Below are 20,868 nucleotides of genomic sequence, written 5' to 3'. Positions count from 1 at the left end.
GGGGGGGATTGGTATTCTTAGCCAGGAGTGACATTCCTTAGTGTGTGAAGATGCCAATATATATACACTGTAGATTAATTAATTATAGGCTTTATCTTTTTACTATGGTCTGTGCATGGCTACGCTTACCATTATATGGTGTCACTTCATTGATCAAAATTAATTTTACAATGAATCATTATTAATGTACAATGATGTAATAAGGGTATTTATTTTGTCATGTGAACATGCATAGTTTCCATGGTGCTAGTATTATTGAGAGAAAACCAGCTGCTTTTGCCAAATCTACAGCAGAAACAGCCATGGACAAGGTAAGTAATATCCTCAGGCCCTTAGTATCTACAGATTTGGACCTTCAGGCTTATAAATTTCATAGACTCCCCATTGTTCCCGTACAACTGTTATTTATCAAATACTCAAAACAGCAGTGCAGGAGATGGATTTTTATTATATTCTTTTACAAACTAAATAGCTGAATTAGTTAGCTAAAATGAATCAGAATGCAGTTTTCTTAGACTTCTTAGTAGTAGTGGGGTAGTCAATCTTAGTAGCGCCCTCGCTTCGCTCGTGCGATACAGCCCGGCGCCTTCGGGTTTATAAATTTCATAGACTCCACATTGTGCCCGTATAACTATTATTTAAACCTCTTGGTGATTTATTACCATCTCTTGTGATTTATCACCAACATTGTTGGGATGCATGCACCATTTCAAGAGGGTTTCAGTCAAAATCATTGCAACCCCCTGTATCTGCCACTGTGAAGTACACCTTAAGACCTGGGCACAATAATAGGGGTGTTCGTATTAATCGTGAAGAGTATGTGTCTGGAACCTTGAAAAATTCATGATCATTATTACATGCAATCTGTGTACAGAGGTAGTCTTTGTAATGAGGTGGTCAGCAATGAGGTCTTAATTATGCCTTACCCATCTTTAGGATGTGGCCTTTGTACAGAGGTGGTCTTTGAGAGGTGGCCACTAAACAACGATTTTGCCCATGATATGAAAGATTTGACCTTTTCCATATCTGGTTTCCATTCCACTATTACCATGTAACACTTTCACACCTCAGGTCAAAAAGGCCATTCGGAATACATTTCAGATGTAGCTGGGTTACAACTGGGCAATGATTATAATGATGTTGAGGCTGAAATAGATTGTGGAGATAGATTAATGCTCACATGCATGTTTGGGATGCATGACTTGGCATGAAAACCACTCAGATGGAGAGTGTTTTGTTATCCTCGCCATCCTACGAGTTGAAAAATGTTGGGCTAAGTACATGTTGCAAGTAGGCCTAGTTGCCACCATGTGTATGTATGAGGTAGTATTGTATGATGCTGGTTTTACTTTTTTGTATCACAGTCAAGGTGGACTTTGGAACACCCTCATACTACCGTTTCAGATGTAAAAAACTCAAAAACTGACTCATGCAGGGATAGGACAGGTTCGGAGGATCTATGTGTGTTCTATTAGACTTATGATTGAAACCCCAGACCCAGTGGTGACTTGATCCCTGCCATCTAGGCATACACCAAAAGAGCCACATACAACAGCAACTTTCTAATTTCAAAGGCATCATGCAGTGGAACGTTTCTACTGAATCCCATTTGTGCCAGAGCTTTAGTCTCTCAACTGATTTCTACAGTAATGCTTGTTCTGTATGTATTTTTGTTTATATATGTTAAAGTTTTTGTACTTGACTTTTAGATGTATGTGGTTGTTCTTTGTATACTGTTTTTGTACATACACTCCTCTGTGGAAGATCAGCTATTCCAAACAGAGGAGTTTAATAAAAAAATCAAAAAAATCAAATAAACTAGCAAAATTTAAATTGCAAGCAGTTGGATTTATAGTGTATACTAGCTATATAGCTCAACTGTATAAATTGAGAAATTGTATATGTGTCCCTTTTAGAGCAACAGGTAGTTATTAGGTTCCATTTATACACTGTAGCTACAATTAGGTGACAAAGTTAGCATTAAGATGTTCAAAACACAATTACAATACCTCAGACACATGTGACTATACATGTAATATGCATGGTACAGAAGTGTTCCCTTCAGGGCAATCATATGCTAAAATGCATTTTGCAATGAATAAATTGGCTGAAACGTTTCATTTTTAGTGTTTGCATTCATAAAACACCATTGTAAGTTTTGCAAGCACAATGTACATGTGATTGCTCATTCTTCAAAAAGTACTGGATACAGTATCAAAGTATATAGGACCAGATAAAGTTGGTCATGCAACATAAACCTGTGACGCAACCAAACATTGTTTTAGGTGTTAGGCTTATTTAGCAGATAGGAAAGCAGTGCATTGTACTGAGGAGGTTTGTAAGGCCGCTGGGATTGGATATACAACCCATCTTTTACAATATTATGAAGCTTTGGTGTCAATGTTCATGCACTGCAAAATGATTTGAACAAGTTAGCTCACTGGTCCACCATTTGGCAAATCCCTTTCAATTTAACTAAGTGTGAGCATCTCATACTTACTAACAAATCCTCCCCTTTTGTATGTCATTACAGGTTGAATGATTATGTGATACAGAGAGTACAATCTGCTAAGTATCTTGGATTAATTAACAATTTCAGTCCTGGTTTGCACGTATTTCAGGAATTATTGATCGAGCTACCTCTGCCTAGGCATTGTTTCAATGAAACTTTGGTCAGTGCACACAGGGTGTTAAAATTAAATATACATCTGCCCCATCTGTGAATGTGCTGGTAGTGTTCTGTGAATGTTAGTGTGTAATCTGGTCACCCCACTTACACACTAACATTCACTAAATTGAAACGATTCAAAGGAAGGTTGCCAGATTTGTATTTAACGATTATTCTTGATATTCCAGTGTTACATGTATGCTAAATCAACTTGATTGGCAAACATTGGAGAGACAAAGAGATTATTCAATTTTGGCAATGTTTCATAAACTTATTAAAAAGGTAGCTATGTAGATTATCCCTTGTGATCATAAAGTTCCCATTATCACCTGTAGTAGCAACAAGAAATACCTACACTTATCCTCAAGAATTGATTCTTTCATGCATTCATTTTTTCCAAGAGCAATCCGATTATGGAATCACCTACCAGATCACCTTGTGGAAACTGATAATGTTGATAATTAAATCTTTACTAGCTACTTAATTAACATTTAGTTTGTAACTAAGGCCACTCCAAATGAGACTGTAGTTTCCCGTCCTGATGTTTTCGTCATTTGGTGTGGGCAGGAGGCTTATTATCGTTATTCATTAATTAAAGGTGCAACTGCTCTAATAGAGTATCTCGATCTCGCTAGGATTACAAGGTCATGAAAATGGCTTCTATTCAGGCTAGAAACCACCAGAACTGTTCATTTTAGGTTTAATTGTGCTTTTAGCAATGCAAAATAAAAGGCTCCATGAGTAGTTTCCAGAAAGTGGTTTTGGAAAAATAATGACATGCAATGCGGGTGCTCAGACATGATGCGGGAGGAGGACGGGAAACTACAGTCTCGTTTGGAGTGGCCTAATCATGTACTACTTTAAGGAGACCATTACAGTAATGGAGCAAATTTTAAATCAAAGTTTTTTCCATTCAAAAGCGACACTTGATAGCGCAGCAGCAATTGCTATCACTGCGTCCCAGAGAAGATTCTTTGCTCGGAGCATCCCTACTTGGACTAATTAAACTCTATTATATTCTCTGTTTTGTATTTATCCTTGTCATGCCTACTTGGATTTAGGTCTTTTTGGTCACATGGTGACCGAGGAATTTTATGTATTAATTTTAACATTTCATCTCTATTGATGGTTTAAAAAATAAATAAAATAGTTGGATGAGTATTAGTATTTGTGTTACAGGTGAAGGAGGCTCGAGGAGCCTGTAAAGCCTGATCTGTACAAAAAGAATTTAACAAATTTGCAACTACATAGCAAAAACTTATAATACAGTAATAGTTAACTAATTAATAATTATACAATAAAGTAGACCAGCCACTGTTGAGAAAATTTTTAAAATCACTAAGTGTGGGTGCATTAACTATGTGCTTGGGTAAACTGCTCCAGTCATTGATGGCTCGTACAGTGAAAAAATTAAAGTAGATCTCACTCTTGATGTTGCTTGAGGTTTAAATAACTTGTAATTGTGACCCCTAGTTGTTGATGAAGTTGCAGAAGTAAACAAAATTAATCTGATATATCTAGACTGAAATGGCTGTGTAATAGCTGATAGAACATTATCATATCACCGTGCAGTCTGCGGTATTTAAGTGATGGCAAGTTTAGAGCAGTGAGGCGATCATTATATGTGCAGTTTTGAAGATCCTGGACCAATTTTGTGGCACTTCTCTGTATCTTCTTCTCTATTTGTTCTTGATCTAGAATGTATTGCGGTCCCCAGATGATGTTACCATACTCTAGCACTGGGCGGATATATGATTTATACAAGTTGATGAATGTAGCATGGTCGAAATTCTGAAAAGTCTTGTGAATAACTGCTAGTAGTCTGCTAGCTTTCTTGGCAACTGTGGTGGTATGCATATGATTGTGAAGCTTTAACTGATTGTCAATCATTATTCCCAAGTCCCTTACAACATCACAAGATGTAATAGTAGTGCCATCAATTACATATTCACCAAATCCGTGGTTTACCTAAGTGTAACCAATTACACTTACTAATGTTGAACTTCAGTTGCCATTTCGTAGACCATGCAAAAAGCAAATTTATATCTTGTTGAAGTTGGCAAAAGTCGTCCACAGTCCTGAACATCTTCATGTCATCTGCAAATTGAAAAATGGGACTATTAGCTAACTATTAAGGGCATGTCACTGACATATATATTAAACAAAATAGGGCCCAAAACAGAGCCTTGAGGCACTCCACTACTGACACTTGACCAATCTGATGCATGACTGTTCAGTACAACTTTCTGCTTCCTTCCCACAAGAAAATTCTTCACCCACGCTAGCAGCTTGCCAGATATGCCACACACTTGCAACTTGGAAATTAAATGGTTGTGTGGGACGGAATCAAACAGTGCCTTAATTAGCATAATCAAAATACAAGATACAGAATGGCCATCGTCAAGCGCTTTGGTCCAATCGTTCATGGCCAATAACAGTTGAGTTGAACAGGATCTTCCAGGCGGAGTAAAGCCATGCTGATGAGGAAGTATCACATTATTAGTCATCAAATGATCTTGGATGTTGTCTTTAATGATGGATTCCAAGATTCTACAAATAGGCGAGGTCAAACTAATAGGACGGTAATTGCTAACATTAGAGCGATCTCCCTTCTGAGTTCAACACATTCTTTGAAATCACGAGATGATGCGTGACCAACCTACTAATTTGATTAATTAACATGGCAAACCATGATAGAGATTCGAACAGACATATGATATCTGTGCGTAAGGTAGGTTTGCAAACCTACAAATTATTACCTAGCCAGGTACATGTCAAAAATCTACGAAGACTATTTGAAATGCCCGTAAGTGCATTTGTTGATTTCGCTGAACCATGTTAGCTACTGTCTTGTCATTTATTTGTGTAGATTCAGAATAACACGTCTGTGTGGCTTAGGGCTCCTGACTACAACAATGCAGTTTATTTTCCCAAAGAAGATGGATTTTTTGAGCTTCAAGAGGATATTCCTTATGGAACCTTAATCGTTGAGGAATCCTCGAACCCGCATGGCGTGATTGAGGGACCGGCTACTTCGGCAGCACTATCCACTCTTTATGTACCTAGACATGCAGTGATATGGCCAGGAGCTGGGAAACGACCAAAACCTAGCAGTGTACGCGAGGAAGACACTCTGAATAATTCTGATAACGCGGGAAGGCAGCCCACTCGATGAGCATCACGAACTTCTGAAAGCCCTAAAGGAGTTACAACAGCGAACAAGAGAATTGTATACTCATCTATCTACCTTGATCAATAAAGTTGCACAACAGCAAGACTAGGTAGTAGACTGTTGCTTGATGTAGTGTAGTATTATAGATCAGTGTATACATCTGTCATATAGCTATATATATTCTGCCTCTTTAAAGAAAGCCAATAATGTATACCACTTGGCCACTGTTTATATAGCTATATATAATAAGTATGTAAACATGTGCCTAGCAAAGTGCTGTGGGTTTTTTTTGTGTGGATAAAATAAATACACCATGACAAACCGAATGTTATAATTATCACTCCCGCCAGCCACTGCCACTGCTAAATGACCTATTAGCCAAGTCATACATAAAATTTTATGCAATATGCATGTTTATTGCTACAGTATGTACTGAAACTAAGCTCAGTCAAATCAATAAAATATATACCACTGGATTCACTGAGAGTAAGAAAAATATCTGTTTTGTGTTCTCACAGCATGGAATATGTGAGTTATGCACCCTTGTACAACTTTTCACCAGATAAGGCTGAAACTTTGACAGCCCATTGGTTATCTTGACAAAAATGCAAACTAGTCATGTTTTCGCTCAGCGGGTCACATATGCTCTAACATAGGGGCATGCATACCCCCCAAGGATGTCAATAATTGCCAAAAAAATCTGGGTGTAAAAAGAAATATTTGAAAAATTGCAACTGTGAGATAAAAAAAATCACTTGTCATGAGATTGGATGTGGAAGTAATTTAGCCAAATAGTGGACTGTTGAAAACAATTGTTGAAAAATAGCCATCACAATATTTAATTTTGAGGCACTTTTAATCCAGCTGACTCAAACAAATGCTTTCATGAGTATAAATCCCATTTAAGAGGCACACAGATCCCAAAGGGGGAATTTGTGTAAAGTTTTGACGAGAACTAACGCTGTTAATTGCCTGGTCTGGAACTTATTGTTTATTCAACAGTTTTTAGTGCTATGTTTTTGACCCTATAGTTTAGCTTTCTTGGATAGTGAATAAATTTAGCCAACAACACATGATCTATCTGATCTCAAATTGTTTTATTATGCCTGCTGTGCAGCAGTGCTATCACAGCCCTAGGCCTGGCCTTTACTCCATTCATTTTGCACAAGTGGAAAAAAAAAGTTTGGAATTTTAATCTGGCATCAAGGAACAAAAAAGCAGGGAAACAAGGGAGCAGCTAAAAAGTCGTGAAACAAGGGAGCAGCTAAAAAGTCGTGAAACAAGGGAGGTTGCCTATAACTGCAGATATACTAGTGGACATCTAATCCCTACTCTTCAGTCTATAAGATATATCTACAGGTATAGGCAACCTCCCTAGCTTGTTTCACAACTTTTTAGCTGTTCCCTTGTTTCCCTGCTTTTTTGTTCTTTGATCCCTAACCCAGCTTTAAATTCCAAAATTTTCCTTTTACTTGTTTGTTTACTTTTTGATAACACAATTATGACTATTGAATCCATAGTGTTGGACAAGTTACTTTGTAAAAGTAACTAGTTACATATTACATATTATTTGCAACTGAACTATTTAGTTTCAGTTACATATTACCCATAAAATAAAGTAACTATATTAATATTACATATTATATTACTTTGTGTCCACAGCCTTAAGCTGTCACGTGTGAAACTACCACTTTATCACATAACACGATTGTGCTGTTGGACAATGTGCAAATCTTGGTTATAAGTAAGAAGCTGGTGAATAAGCTTCATTCAGTAGGCTTCATTACTTTGTTGTGGCTAGGCATTACTCAGAGGATAACTAACGAGATTAGTAACTTCGTTACTTGTAGTAATAATAATAAGTAATATTAGACTCGTTACAGTAACTATATTACTTAGGTAACGCGTTACATTTGTAAGTAAAGTAACTTGAGTTATATTACCTGTTTTTATAGTGTATTTCGTTATATTACTTAGTTACCACAAAAGTAATAATATTATGTAACGCGTTACTTATGTAATGCGTTACTCCCAACACTGAATCCACATGTACCGCATTAAAAGAAAGAATGGCACCAGGCATTTCATAAAAATAATAATTTTACATCTGAACGCGTGCCCCAATAATCAATTACACACTGAAAAGTGAGGTGGCCATTACACTTCATTTGTAGCTATGCTCCGTTCATTACACAGCATTACAAACGAAGAACATGTACAGTACAAGAAGCTTCTCTGCAATGAATCCAGTTGCTATGGAAAATGCAGGCGAAAAGCATGACACGATCAGAAGGAAGCCGTATCACGCTATCATGAATCAACACCTTGCGTTGTCAGCAAAAAGAACTGGAACACAAAGGAGGACAAAGGTGAGTCCATGATACATGCTTGTACGTACTGCATTTGGTGAAAAGGCACTTCTCGGGACAAAGCAACGTCGAACAGCAAATAAAAACAAGCCCATAGCCTTATTGAAGGCATCAGTTAGTTAGTCAGAATAAAATAGGTAAATCACATAGAAACTTGTTGGAAGGCTTTGGGGGACACTCTGAAGGCATTTTTGGGCTTGGGTATACCAATACTGCCAAGCTGTTATGAAGAAAATTTGAGGGTGATTTTAAGGTGATATTTTTGGACAAGAATTCCAAAACTGCATGATCCCTAATAAACACTTTTACCATACTGTATGATACCAATGCTTACGGTTTTACAAAGCATTATACAGTAGGACCTCCATTATCCGAACACCTGTGTAACAGTTCGATCATAAAAGTGTTTCGATAAAAGAATTTGTTCAGATAAATGAAGCCCATTCATTTTTATACAGAGTTCTATTCAACTATTCTAATAGAATATACACTTACTCTAATAGAACATTCACCTAATGACAAAATATTCTAATAGAGCAGTCATGTATACCGTTTGGATAGTCAAGCTTTTACTGTATTTGTACAACTGTTTACAATTAACCTACTATATGCATCTAATGTAACCCTCAGTGTAGAATAGTCTTGGGCGATACTGAAAATGATGTTATTCAATATATTGACAAGCTTATATTCACAGTATGATATAAGCTTGGAAGCTTAATCCAGGAAGCTTAATCTGTCCTGAAGACTTTGTTGCAAGGTGGCTTTTTCGCTCCCTAATTATTGTATGTGGGCGGGTTATCCGGATTAAATACTCTAATAGAGCAGTCATGTAAATACTCTAATAATGCAGTCAAGTGTATAACAACAATCCTTGCATTGAATTTGACAGCTATTAAAGGCACCGGTAATGTGAATTCTACCTCATATCAGGAGACACTCATTCTGTATGCAGATTACAATTTGATCAGTTACATGTTGACGGTGTTACTATGCAGAATGCAAAATTACAATATTCACAACAGTCTTTTCGGTCAGTCTTTTCAGTTTTTCGTTTTTATTACCAACCATAATCCAGTAATGGATTAATAAAAAGTACACAAACTAGATGAATAAAAAATTGAAAATTTTAAAATAGGAATAGGGATCGCTGAAAAAAGCCACCAAACAAGAAGGGATCGCTGGGGTGGTAATGTAAACCACAAATCCCTCGTTTCAAAATGACAGAGCATGTAAGTAAAGGTTTATGACAGAGAGTCAAAATAGGGATTTGTGGTTTACATTACCACCCCAGCGATCCCTTCTTGTTTTATGGCTTTTTTCAGTGATCCCTATTCCTATTTCCAATTTTTTACTCATCTTCTATAGTAAGAAAGGAGTGGACTATGGTGGAACCTTAGTTATCTGGACCCCACTTATTTGGATTCTCAGTTAACCAAACTACAGAAATGACTGCTCTATTAGAGTAGTGACTGTTCTATTAGGGCATTTGAAAATACCGATATGTTTCAAAATTTTTCTTTATGGTTATTTATACACAGTTTCAGAGATATGGACTTTTCAGAGTTATGGACCACCCCTGGTCCCAAGGGCTTCAGTTAACTGAGGCTCCACTGTACCAAATTTTCAATCTCTTATGATAGATAACCTTTGGAGATTATGGAATTTGACAGTTGGAACAGCAAGAATCTCGATTTGTACAGTAACAATATGGTTAATAAATTGCAAGCGTTTAATAAATCAGTCGTACCTCGTGACTGAAACAGGCTAGGAAGATGAGACTTGACTTAATTCATTCATCATGAACTGTCAAATCCATTAAGTATATGTCCCTAAATCCAACTGCGTGAACAAAATATGATAGCCATTTCAACAAAAAGTACGTCACACTTAAAATTTCTACCACACCATGAATAAGTGCCTATAACTCATGCAGCATTCACTGTACAAACACAAAATAAAGATTTTCTTACTCTTTATGAACAGGCTATATCAATGGTGTACAGATTTTGTTGATTTATTGAAGAAATAAAAAAAGTGTGCATACATTAATGTGGCACGCATTTTTTGATACAGTTTTATAGTAAATTGAAATTATTTTTGCAAAACAACAGGTTTTTACTCAGCAGGTCACATTTTACAACTACCCTTTACATTTTCCACACCTAAAACACCGATTGACCAACTTATGCTCTGGTCAATCCAGGAACTGACAAGGAAATGGCTATATTATACATCCTAGTGATGCACTGATAAGAGATTTTGCTGATTATCTGATTAGCCGATATTGAAAATCATATAATGGTTGATACTGATAACCGATCCGATGTTTATGTTTACCAAAATTTCACACATATTTTGCCACTTTTAAACTTCATTTTTGTCTTATTTTTATGAAAACAATACCATCAGAGTCAGTAAAATTAATCGGCTAAATCTACTAATAATTACCGATACCGATATTGCTGAAATGTGGCCGATAAACCGATTTCTGATTATTTACTGATTAATCGGTGCATCACTAATACATCCCAAATGAATATGTAAGCAGCAAGGGAGAAAATTCAATTATTGTACACTCAGATTTTTATAATATTGGCATGGGGTATATAGATCAGGCCGGTGTTGATTTAATTTTGTCGTCTAACACTATTTATTACATGCAGTTATTGACTGCTCTATTAGAGTATTTGTCTTGATTGTTACAAATTTATTTCATAGTAACCATGTTGATTGTCCTAAACATATAAATATTATGCATAGGTTCTCTGAACATTGTCTGTTTGCACCTTGCACCACATACAGCTATATATTATAACACATTCTAAATTGAAAGTGAAGGGCGGAAAAGGAGGGTTGATCTAGTACACATGGTAATTCTTGTATTGTTCAATTGTAAGCTAATGTCACAGTGTTTGTTCTGCTACATAGGCAGCGGAAGGGGGTGCTCCAGCACCCCCAACTCAAAGCTGTATTGTGCAATAGTCACATGAACTTCCAGAAACTTGTCAATCACGATCGAAATACTCTAATAGAGCAGTCACCCTAATACAGTGGAACCTGTCTATAACGGTCACCTTGGGACCAGATACATCTGGCCTTTATAAACAGGTGGCTGTTATAGAGAAAACCTGCATAAGGTGGTCAGCAGCATTTTAGTGACTATGACGTTATAAATGAGTAATTATTAGTAAGAGGCTCGCGCCAACCGCTATACAGTCTTTATACAGAAAGGGCAAGGTGAGTTTGTTATGAATGTTGGTTATAGCTATTGAATACGTTTAAGCAATGAAGCCTGGTAGTTTGTATAGCATTCATTGAAAGGCAAGAAGTGTGATAATTGTGCATTAATTGAAACGTTGACCGCTTAATTCAGGTGACCGTAACACAGGTTCCACTGTACAACAATCAAGCATTTATTAAAAAGTACTAGTATTTGATTGACAGCTAAAACCACCGAAAATACCTCCAGATTCAATCTCTTGACACCTAATTTCAAAAATTTCCTGGGGGGGGGCAGGCCCCTAGACCCCCCTAGAATTACTACTACCACCATAAATTTTGGGCACCCCCAACTGTAGCACCCTTCTGCCTCCTATGTGCTATACTTCCGGTTTATCACAAAAGATTCTAACAAAGCATAAAATTATCTGCCTAAATACTAAGCATTCACCATAATATTATGCCAATTAATTTACTATTTACAAACCCAAAAACAATTGTTAAATTAAAAACATACCTAATAGAATAACCATATCATACAGTGTGATAGTATTGGACAATGAATGTGTGGGCATGGCCCACAATATAATATCACCCAAAAACCTGCCTCAATTTTTCCTGACAATAGCATGACAGCATTGGTTGGGTAAAATCAAGCCCAAAATGCCTTGAGATCAACCAAAAACGTTTTGGTCAAGTTGCTACAGAATGTTTAAATATAGTTTTCTACTGCATGTCTGATGCGTTCAATCAAGTACAACAGAAAATTGGGTACAGCTACAGCCATACTTTCACAAAAATGTTTCAATTTCACTTAAGAAACCTTTGGTATATTGTAAACATACAATGCGTGCACTATTGTGTTGCCTTTTATCTTACTGTACCAGTGAAGGTTCTTCATTGATGTAGCGCTTTCATCCTCAGCGGGCTTATATTGCATAATGTTGTATACATGTTACACAACATCATGTAATATAGTACTGCATAACATTTACACGTGTTGTATATGTTGCAGTGCTGAGTGAGCTGCCCAATATCATCAGAGACAAGTGTTTGGTTTTAGCAAAGTTAACCTATTATTTTATGTTTCTGAACATTTGTTGTGACTCAGGGGCAGTGGAGCAGACCAAAGAGTGAAGGGGCCAGGCCAGCTGTAAGTCGAAAACCAAAAAAAAACAAACAAAAAGATCACAGTCTGCTGACAATAGCTGCTCTCCATTAATTATATCTCCTTATTTATAACTACACATACGTAGCTAAGTAGTTTGCTACACTACTTCTCTGAATACTGTGACTACATTAGAGTATCCAGATTCTGACTGTTCTATTAGAGTATCTCGATCTTCTTGTAAACAGTGTGCCATAAAAGTGGGGGACGATGGCCCCCATCTCCACCGCCTACGCTGTGACTCACAACACTGGATCCAGACTTCTAAAAGGGAAGTTCTAATGATAGACTAGATCTCCATCAATCTTTCACTGTAAATCTTACCATTAGGCCCTTAGAAATACACTGAAGCCTAATAATAAATACGGTAATTATTTTAAGAGGAGCTTATAACAGAAGGAGCCATTTTAAGTGATATTTGAAGTATTATTGCTGTAAACGAAGGTAAAGATGTTTCTGTGATACAAAGCCCTGTAATAAGTGTTTCTTTGACTGATAAGCTGATTACAGTTTTATTGAAGAAAAATTTGTCAGCAGTTCTCAGACAGGCATCTGCCAAAGGGGGTTCCATAGAGCTCTTTGAGCCACTCCCTGGGATCCATTCTTGCACTAATTCTTTCTCTTTAGTTGTGATAATGTATACATACCTTTATGGACTCTTGTTTCATTTTGTACAGTCTCTTAATCTATTTAAGGCTCACTAATAAATTTTTAATATGTTTTGTTATAGTTGTGACGTACAGATACATTTAGTTACTAATATGAACATATATTGTAAGTAAATAGATCATAAATACATGTAGAAACACTTAATGGAGTAATTTTGGAATCACCTTAAAATTTCTAAGTGTATGCATTGTACATGTGTCAAATGTCCTGGAAATGGGGAAATGGGTCCAGCATAATCCAGTCAATTGTCATGGTTATGGTGAGACGGTAGCCCTGCATTAATGAGACATAAGTAGTAGTGAGTGCTTGTTCACATAACAGATGTATAATTAATCTACAACCAATACCACATGCTACTGTACATAGGCATGTAAAATAAAACTCTGAAAGATGCTGTCTAATTTAACACAGAAAAGTAATGCCCTTAAAGGGAAATAAGTTATGGCAATAATTTAAAATTGTGACCTATATACAAAAGGACAGAAATTTAAATGGTCTATGCCAGTAAATGGCACCAGAAGGGACTGAATAAACTACACATTGCAAATATAGCCACCCACAGACAATAGATGCCATTGCATAGCTTTTAGTATTGTGGTTTTCTGATGCCAGCTAAACTCCCTTGCCTGTGTACGTATACATATGTATCATTTCCACTGGTACACACACACTGCTCTGAGTGCTTCCTATGGCACTGTTTATACTTGCCCAATGGGTAGGTTGCAACGTTGGTGTATGTACTTGGTTGTATGTGATGCGGTCCTAGTAAGAATAATAATAATAATATGAACAAAACGGCAAATTTCAGTTTAGTCCCAAATACACATACTGTTTCCTTTTTACTTGATACTTACTAGTGGACCAATACTAATTGCAATTAACCACCAGAGGGTGGTTTTGAGTTGGAGGATGCTTTCCAAGGTGGTTTTTAGGTGTGCGTTCTATTAGAGTTTCTGCAAAAAACATGGGCGATCCCTATTATGAACCCACTATTGTGGTTCATGATATTGATTGGCGAGAAAATACACGGACCCCATTATTTACTCTTGCTAAAAGTAAAGGCGTCTATACAAATAAATACAGCACACAGTTATGTATGCCTCCTACCTAGTTGACTGGGTCACCTGCACACTACTCAGGTGCTATGATTTAGCATCTGCAAATTCTATTGGAGGTCAGGACTGGCACCCTACAAGAGGCTGTACTAAATATGACTGCTGAGTGAAGATGTGGCACCCAAAATCTCACCTGAATATCACTCGTAGCATGAGACATGGGCAATTGGGATCAGCAATATCCCTATAAATATAGCTGGTGGGCAAGTGGTTCAAGTGCGTGTGCGTGTGTGGGTATGGTATGTAGAAGAATGAAAACATACTACAGTGTCAGAAAGAATCATTTTACAAATGATATAATTGGAATTGCTATTACACAAGGAGCCTACGAGGAGGCTAAATGTACTGCAACCCAAAGAAGCTACAATCAGATCACGGGGTGCTAAGGTTTAAAAGATACCACATTTATGTACATTTACAGTTACCATTTCAGACATGTGTACCCAAATAAGTGATTCCTTACCAAAGTGATGTTCCTCTGTGATCTGTAGAGCCCACTACAGGTCCTCACAATCCCATGTGATCCAACTCTGCATGTTATCTTCAGCTAACATCTGAGCCTGTATAAGAAATACGTGTTAACATGTTAGCACTGCTTTAGTAGGGGTCTAGGGGGTGTGACAAGAAATTCCTATTAGGCAGGTCACTTCGTACACAAATGACACATTTAGGGATGCTGATTTAGAACGGTGACCCTACTACACATGTAAGGTACCACAATGAGTGTTTCATTGTATGCATTACATAGTATTTACCACTATCCAACACATTACATGGCTTTACTTGTATTGCTAAAGATAAGTGCTAAATTATCTCACTTTGTTTGATTGAGTAAATTGTTCTTGATACGAACACTAGGAAGCCCACACATAAAAAGCAAAGCCTAGAGTTGCTACACACAAGATCATTCCTTGACACTAGTTGATACCTTGAAAGCATAAATTATATTTAATCCCCTGAGATAGCCAATGCTGGCAAATACTCCTAGGACAGCGATAGTGTCTCATAGGGCAGAAGTCTAACAGGTGAGGGTGCAGGTACTAAAAGGCTTGTGAGACATGAACATTTGGTTCTCAGTTACAGAGCCTGAAATTATGATCAGACATCTGCCATTTTCTGACAAAGTCTGGCTAACGCCTGAACACTTTTAGGAAATTTTTGTACAGTACTATTGAGTATGTCCAACCAAATAGTAGGACTTGTCAGATCATTTCCAAAACACAACTTCGGGCCCTGCATTTACATGGGTGGGCTGCTTTTCCAATGTCCAAAATTAAACATAGACATTTTTGCTTGAGCAACCACAACAGCATCAACTGGACATCACTGACACATGAGAATATGTCACGGTATACTTCCACCCATGTAAGCAAACTATTTTATTGTACAAACAGCCAGAGAGAGCACTCTATAAAACCTGTAGTAAAGTTACAGACACCATGAAGTGACAACAAACCAGACACGGGGTCAAGTACATTTAAGAGTACTTAAGTAAAGTACTTTTGAATTTTCCAAGTACAAGTACTCCAGCGGCAATCAAGAGAGTACTTAAGTACAAGTACATGCTGGAAGTACTTAAGCAAAGTACAAATACATTAAAGTTTTGCTATAGCAATATATATACTGTATTCAGTGTATTGTAGTATGTAAGTGTGCCTAGGGGGTTGGTACTTTCAGATTTTTGTCAAACATTCTCTCTCTTAAACTTGTAAAATGCACTGACTTAATCAGCAGCATTGCTTTTGTTTGCCAGAATGCTATGACATCATTAATCATGACTACAAGATAGGGTACAAACTATGTACAATGTTAGCAGTATTTACACCCCTGTACAAGTACTTAGAAGTATTTTAAGTACTCAAGTCTCAAGTACATACAAGAACTTAGTAAAGTACTCGAGTATAAGTACAAGTACATTGGGGAAACTAAGAAAGTATTTAAGTAAAGTACAAGTACTTTAAAATCTGTACTTGAGTATAAGTACTCGTGTACTTGGCCCCATGTCTGCTGAACAAACTACATATGTTTGAGGGGGTGTTTGGTGCCCCTGAGTAACCGTACAGTACATCCACAGCACATGATCCTCAGGTAGACTGTACTGGAGCAGTGTGAGTGAACTTTGTTGCTCAGACAAACACATCAACACCAACAACTGGACATCACTGACACGTATGAAAATATGTCACACCACATTGCCAATCTCTGGTATAAATGATTGAATACTAACAATGATACAATTTGGCCGGGGGTCAAGGGTATTGTGTAGTACTGTAGCATGGTGAACAGAGCCTATCAAAACTCATAAATTTATGATTGGGGGAATAAGGTACTGTATAATCCAGCTGTAAATTGCATCATGTAACAATTTAGAAATGACGCTTGGCCTTTGCCAAACTGGAAATCCCTTGTTTGTCTGTCTCTTTTCTTGGACAAAAGATTACAGCACATATTGGAGTAACACCTCTGTGACAAGTAAATGATAGTCTGATCCCTTGTAGAGTGCCACACTCAGTGATGGGAGAGTTTACATCAATTTAAATGCTCCTCTTACTACAAATCTAGCCCACGTTGTAAGAAAAAGCTGGTAAGCTAATATCACTGGATATCTCATTACAGGTAGTATAGTGATCCAGCCACACAAGATCTACACCATACACTACACAAATGATGCATTTTATTTAGAAAAAGTAGTCTAGTATATATATTATATATATATATATATACTAGCACTGGTACCTGCCCTACGGTGCAGGACTGCTTACAATGTCATGCACTTTACATGAAGTTTAATCATGTAGCTATACCTAGTGACAAAAATTCCTACATAGCATTGGAAACCAAAGTACAAAACATCACTTGTCTATACTTTAACTTAGTTTAACGTAATTATGCTTCAAGGCACACATTCAGAAATAACGTTGCACCAATAATTCTCAGAATCAAACTGTAGTATATAATCTATTGTGTATACCTATAGTGTTTACCAATACAGGCACAAATGGCACTAGTAGTACCTGTCCTATTATGCACGCTTATACTGACTACAGAAGACATGAATTTGTACATACCGTTGTAGTACCTGCTTTACAGTGCAGCACTTGCTATACCGTGTGTGTTATGTGCTAAATGTGCAGAGCCATCTCCACATTAACTAAGCAATGGAAACCAAGCATTAAACATTAGTGCCTTCATGTAACTATGTAGCATGTATGGTGTTGTCACTTTTAAAGAATGTGAGCTCGGTGTAGCTACCTCTATAAACTAAGCCTTATATTATCCCATCATGTTTACCACAAAGGTATAAACAATAAATTTAATACAATGTTAGTGGTAAGCGTCATACAGGCCATACAGGTAATGATACCAATTCAGATTCTACATGACATTTGACTTACTGACTAAAAAAGAAATGAATTTGTACATAATGCATGTAGCATCAGTGTACACTGTCCTACAACACTGGTATGGTGCAGCAGTTTCACATGTTATGCATTCAAGTAAGGTGATAGGTTGTGACTGATACCTGTGCATTCCTTACTTTTAATGGCCAGCATTGAAGGTATGACAGCAACATGTGCTGCATCCTTTGCATTACCTAACCTAACAAACTGGATATTGAGACTGCAATTACTTAACTTAGCTAACAATAAAGTAAAACAAAAAATGGGCCAAAGCACTGAAACAATTAATGCTAGCCTATATAATGTACTAAATATCTTGTCATCACCTCAACACCTTCCTCAGTAAAGTAAAAAAGCTGCATTGATTGCAAGGACAAAAACACTTTTTAAAAAAGAGATGGTAAGCAGGTGTCCAGTGAGAGAATAATGGTATGGCATGGCATATATGTGCAGTACATGTATCAAAAAAAAGGTGTAACCAAAAAGGTTGCCGAAACAGAATTCAAAGTTGTAACAAAAAAGGTTGTTGAAGCAAAAAAAAGTTGTAACCAAAAAGGTCAGGTAAAAAGAAAAAAGAAGAGACCGTGTTACCACCGGGATTCAATCTAGGGACTGAACTAGGGCTGAGCGATAGTGAAATTTTGACCATCCGAACGATATCAAGACACTGTTCACGATAGACGATAGTAAAATGATAGTGATAATTCACCTATTTCCTACTAGTTGCCTTCAAAGAGAGTTGTAAGGAGGGATGTACCCATGCATGTATTTTGCATAAGATATTAAACAGCCTTTTACACTGATTCTTGTTCCAAAAAGTTACTATTTAAAAGTATTTTGCAGATATTTCTCCGTATTTTACTTGTTAATTACTGTCCGATAGTAAATTTTCAAGCAATATAGGCGATACCGCTAGTGATACTATCCCGATATTCCAATATGCACATACTATCCCCCAGCCCTAGACTGAACACTCGCAAATCAAACGCTCTACCGATTTGACCAAATGTGATCTGTGGCTTTCTTGAGCCTATAAGTTGTTTATAAAGGCATGCTTAAGTTGAATGGAATATGTGTTTACTTGCGGTTTGCATGCGGTTTACAGAAAGAATTCGAGAGAATTTTTGTCTGCACCCTTGCACTAATCATGCTGTAAATGATGAACGATGGCGGTTAGAAGCTTCATTTAAAAGCGAGGTAATTGTTAGATGATGAACGCTTAGTTTGGCACAAAAAACGCTTCGATACGTACATCGGCTGGCGAGAAAATCGTTGGACACCATCGGAATTGTAGATGGACAGACGGCTTTTCAGCTTTATATATATAGATTAAAACAATAATCTCAACTTGTTTACTTTTGCTACTTACTTTCAATCCGTTCACCTGTGTGTGCTGATCACTTCAGCTCCTAGTGAATCGAGCCAGGTGGCCAGGGCCTACACAGTCACGTGCGATAGTAATCCACGAAAATTTTAAATATTTACTGCTGATGGGAAGAACTCGCTCGACGTGGCAACAAACCAGGTCAGCAGTTAAACGTTTCATTGTGCACCCATTGTTCATTCTATCCAGTTAGGGTCGATTCACTCCTCTGGCAAAATCAATCAAACAGCCGGAATTTCAACAATTGGAATTCACCAATTCCAATGTACAAAAACCAAAACGGAAAAGAATAAGCACTTGGCACAATGCACGCACCAAGCGCTCCGTTTTGATTATTATACATTGGAATGGCCCGAAAGTACACGGACCTCCCAGCCTACAACTACAGGTGACATGAGTGAGACACGCATTTCTTGGTGTAGTTCAACCTCAAAAACATATCTTGTTGTAACATCTTGGTCTCTCCATACTCTATCGCTCTTTGCTCTTGTGGCGGATCTGAGGGGGTTTCAGGTTCAGGAAGTTTTCAATAACTGTGATCCCACTTAGCCACAATCTATGGCTATGCACTTAGCTATAGTCTAGCTGGGGTTGTTAACTCAGTCTTATAGCTCAGTGGCCAATAGCTACATAGATCTATAGTGAATCATAAAATAATCACTCCAAAACATTGTTTCACAGTTGATCCAGGCCTTTGCAGAAAGCTTTGAAGCAAAACAGCACTAAAACGATAATCAGTTTTAGAGGTGCTTAACACGCTTCAATGCCGTAATGCCATTTTTAGTGATTTCAAAGGCAAAAGAAAGTATGAACTTTGGCCAGTACAAAGGTCCCAATGTGATATACCATGTATAACTGTTGGTGATTTTATAACTCACAGGAATCGTAGGGGTGCGCGCAAATTTTCAGAGAGTGTTTCTGCTGAAACCACTGCAACCCCCCTATATCCGCCGCTGTCATTAAAAAGAAGCAACCCGTTACAATTCCCAGGTGTAATATCTGTCATATATTACTAGTTACTTTTTGTAATGTAATGCGTTATATTACTTGTTGCTGCAAAAGTAATAATATTACATAACGCATTACATTTGTAACACATTACCCCCCAACTCTGGTTGTGCCCAGGTAAGTATTATGGTTTGAAAAGCTGACAATGCATGCAAATATGCCTGAGAGGAGGGCAGGAAAACAATTTATTGGAGTGGCCTTAACAGCAACTGCACAATATTCATTGTAAGCACGTATGCAAATACACACACACACAGAGTAGGCAAATAAGCCAGTTGCCGTGTAGGTCATGCCTGCCTAGCTCCCACCTGTGCACTGCTTAGGTAGTACAACAGAAGTTGTAGGTAGCGAGGATGTAGTAAAAATGTCCACTGATTTCCTACACAGACCCAGGAGGCGTTATTTGGGAATATGAATGGCTACACATCTTATATTAAACTAACTTAGGTTACTACTGTGACTATTAACTTACCTAGGCTTGAGAAAGGCCAACAGAAACCTCAAGTAACACGATCACAGCGGCTTGTTTGTTTGCTATTGGCGGGCCGCCATCTCCGTATTCTCCACGCAAAAATATAACCTGCCAAACAAATCAACTCACTGCAGTGATAGTTGGCGTTGTAATCATAATTTAAACTTTGTACCAACACAGTTTAACATTTAAATTCTAGATAATAAAAATACTACAATTG

The 20,868-nt window shown here is 37.4% G+C and overlaps 2 long non-coding RNA genes across 2 annotated transcripts; one reads left to right on the top strand and one right to left on the bottom strand.

Moving 5' to 3' along the window:
• The first annotated feature begins 22 nt into the window (after positions 1-22).
• On the top strand, positions 23-1,821 carry LOC136244484 (uncharacterized). Its single transcript, XR_010695340.1, has 3 exons — positions 23-311; positions 1,072-1,446; positions 1,496-1,821. It is a non-coding gene; the product is annotated as an uncharacterized lncRNA (long non-coding RNA).
• Positions 1,822-13,300: 11,479 nt separating this feature from the next.
• LOC136244475 (uncharacterized) lies at positions 13,301-20,868 on the bottom strand. Its single transcript, XR_010695316.1, has 3 exons — positions 20,649-20,868; positions 14,847-14,943; positions 13,301-13,541 (listed from the first exon to the last, which is right to left on the bottom strand). It is a non-coding gene; the product is annotated as an uncharacterized lncRNA (long non-coding RNA).

Source organism: Dysidea avara, chromosome 14, assembly GCF_963678975.1.
Source record: "Dysidea avara chromosome 14, odDysAvar1.4, whole genome shotgun sequence".
NCBI lineage: Eukaryota > Metazoa > Porifera > Demospongiae > Dictyoceratida > Dysideidae > Dysidea > Dysidea avara.
Note: the sequence above shows the minus strand (reverse complement) of the source record. Positions and strands in the feature narration are given on the sequence as shown.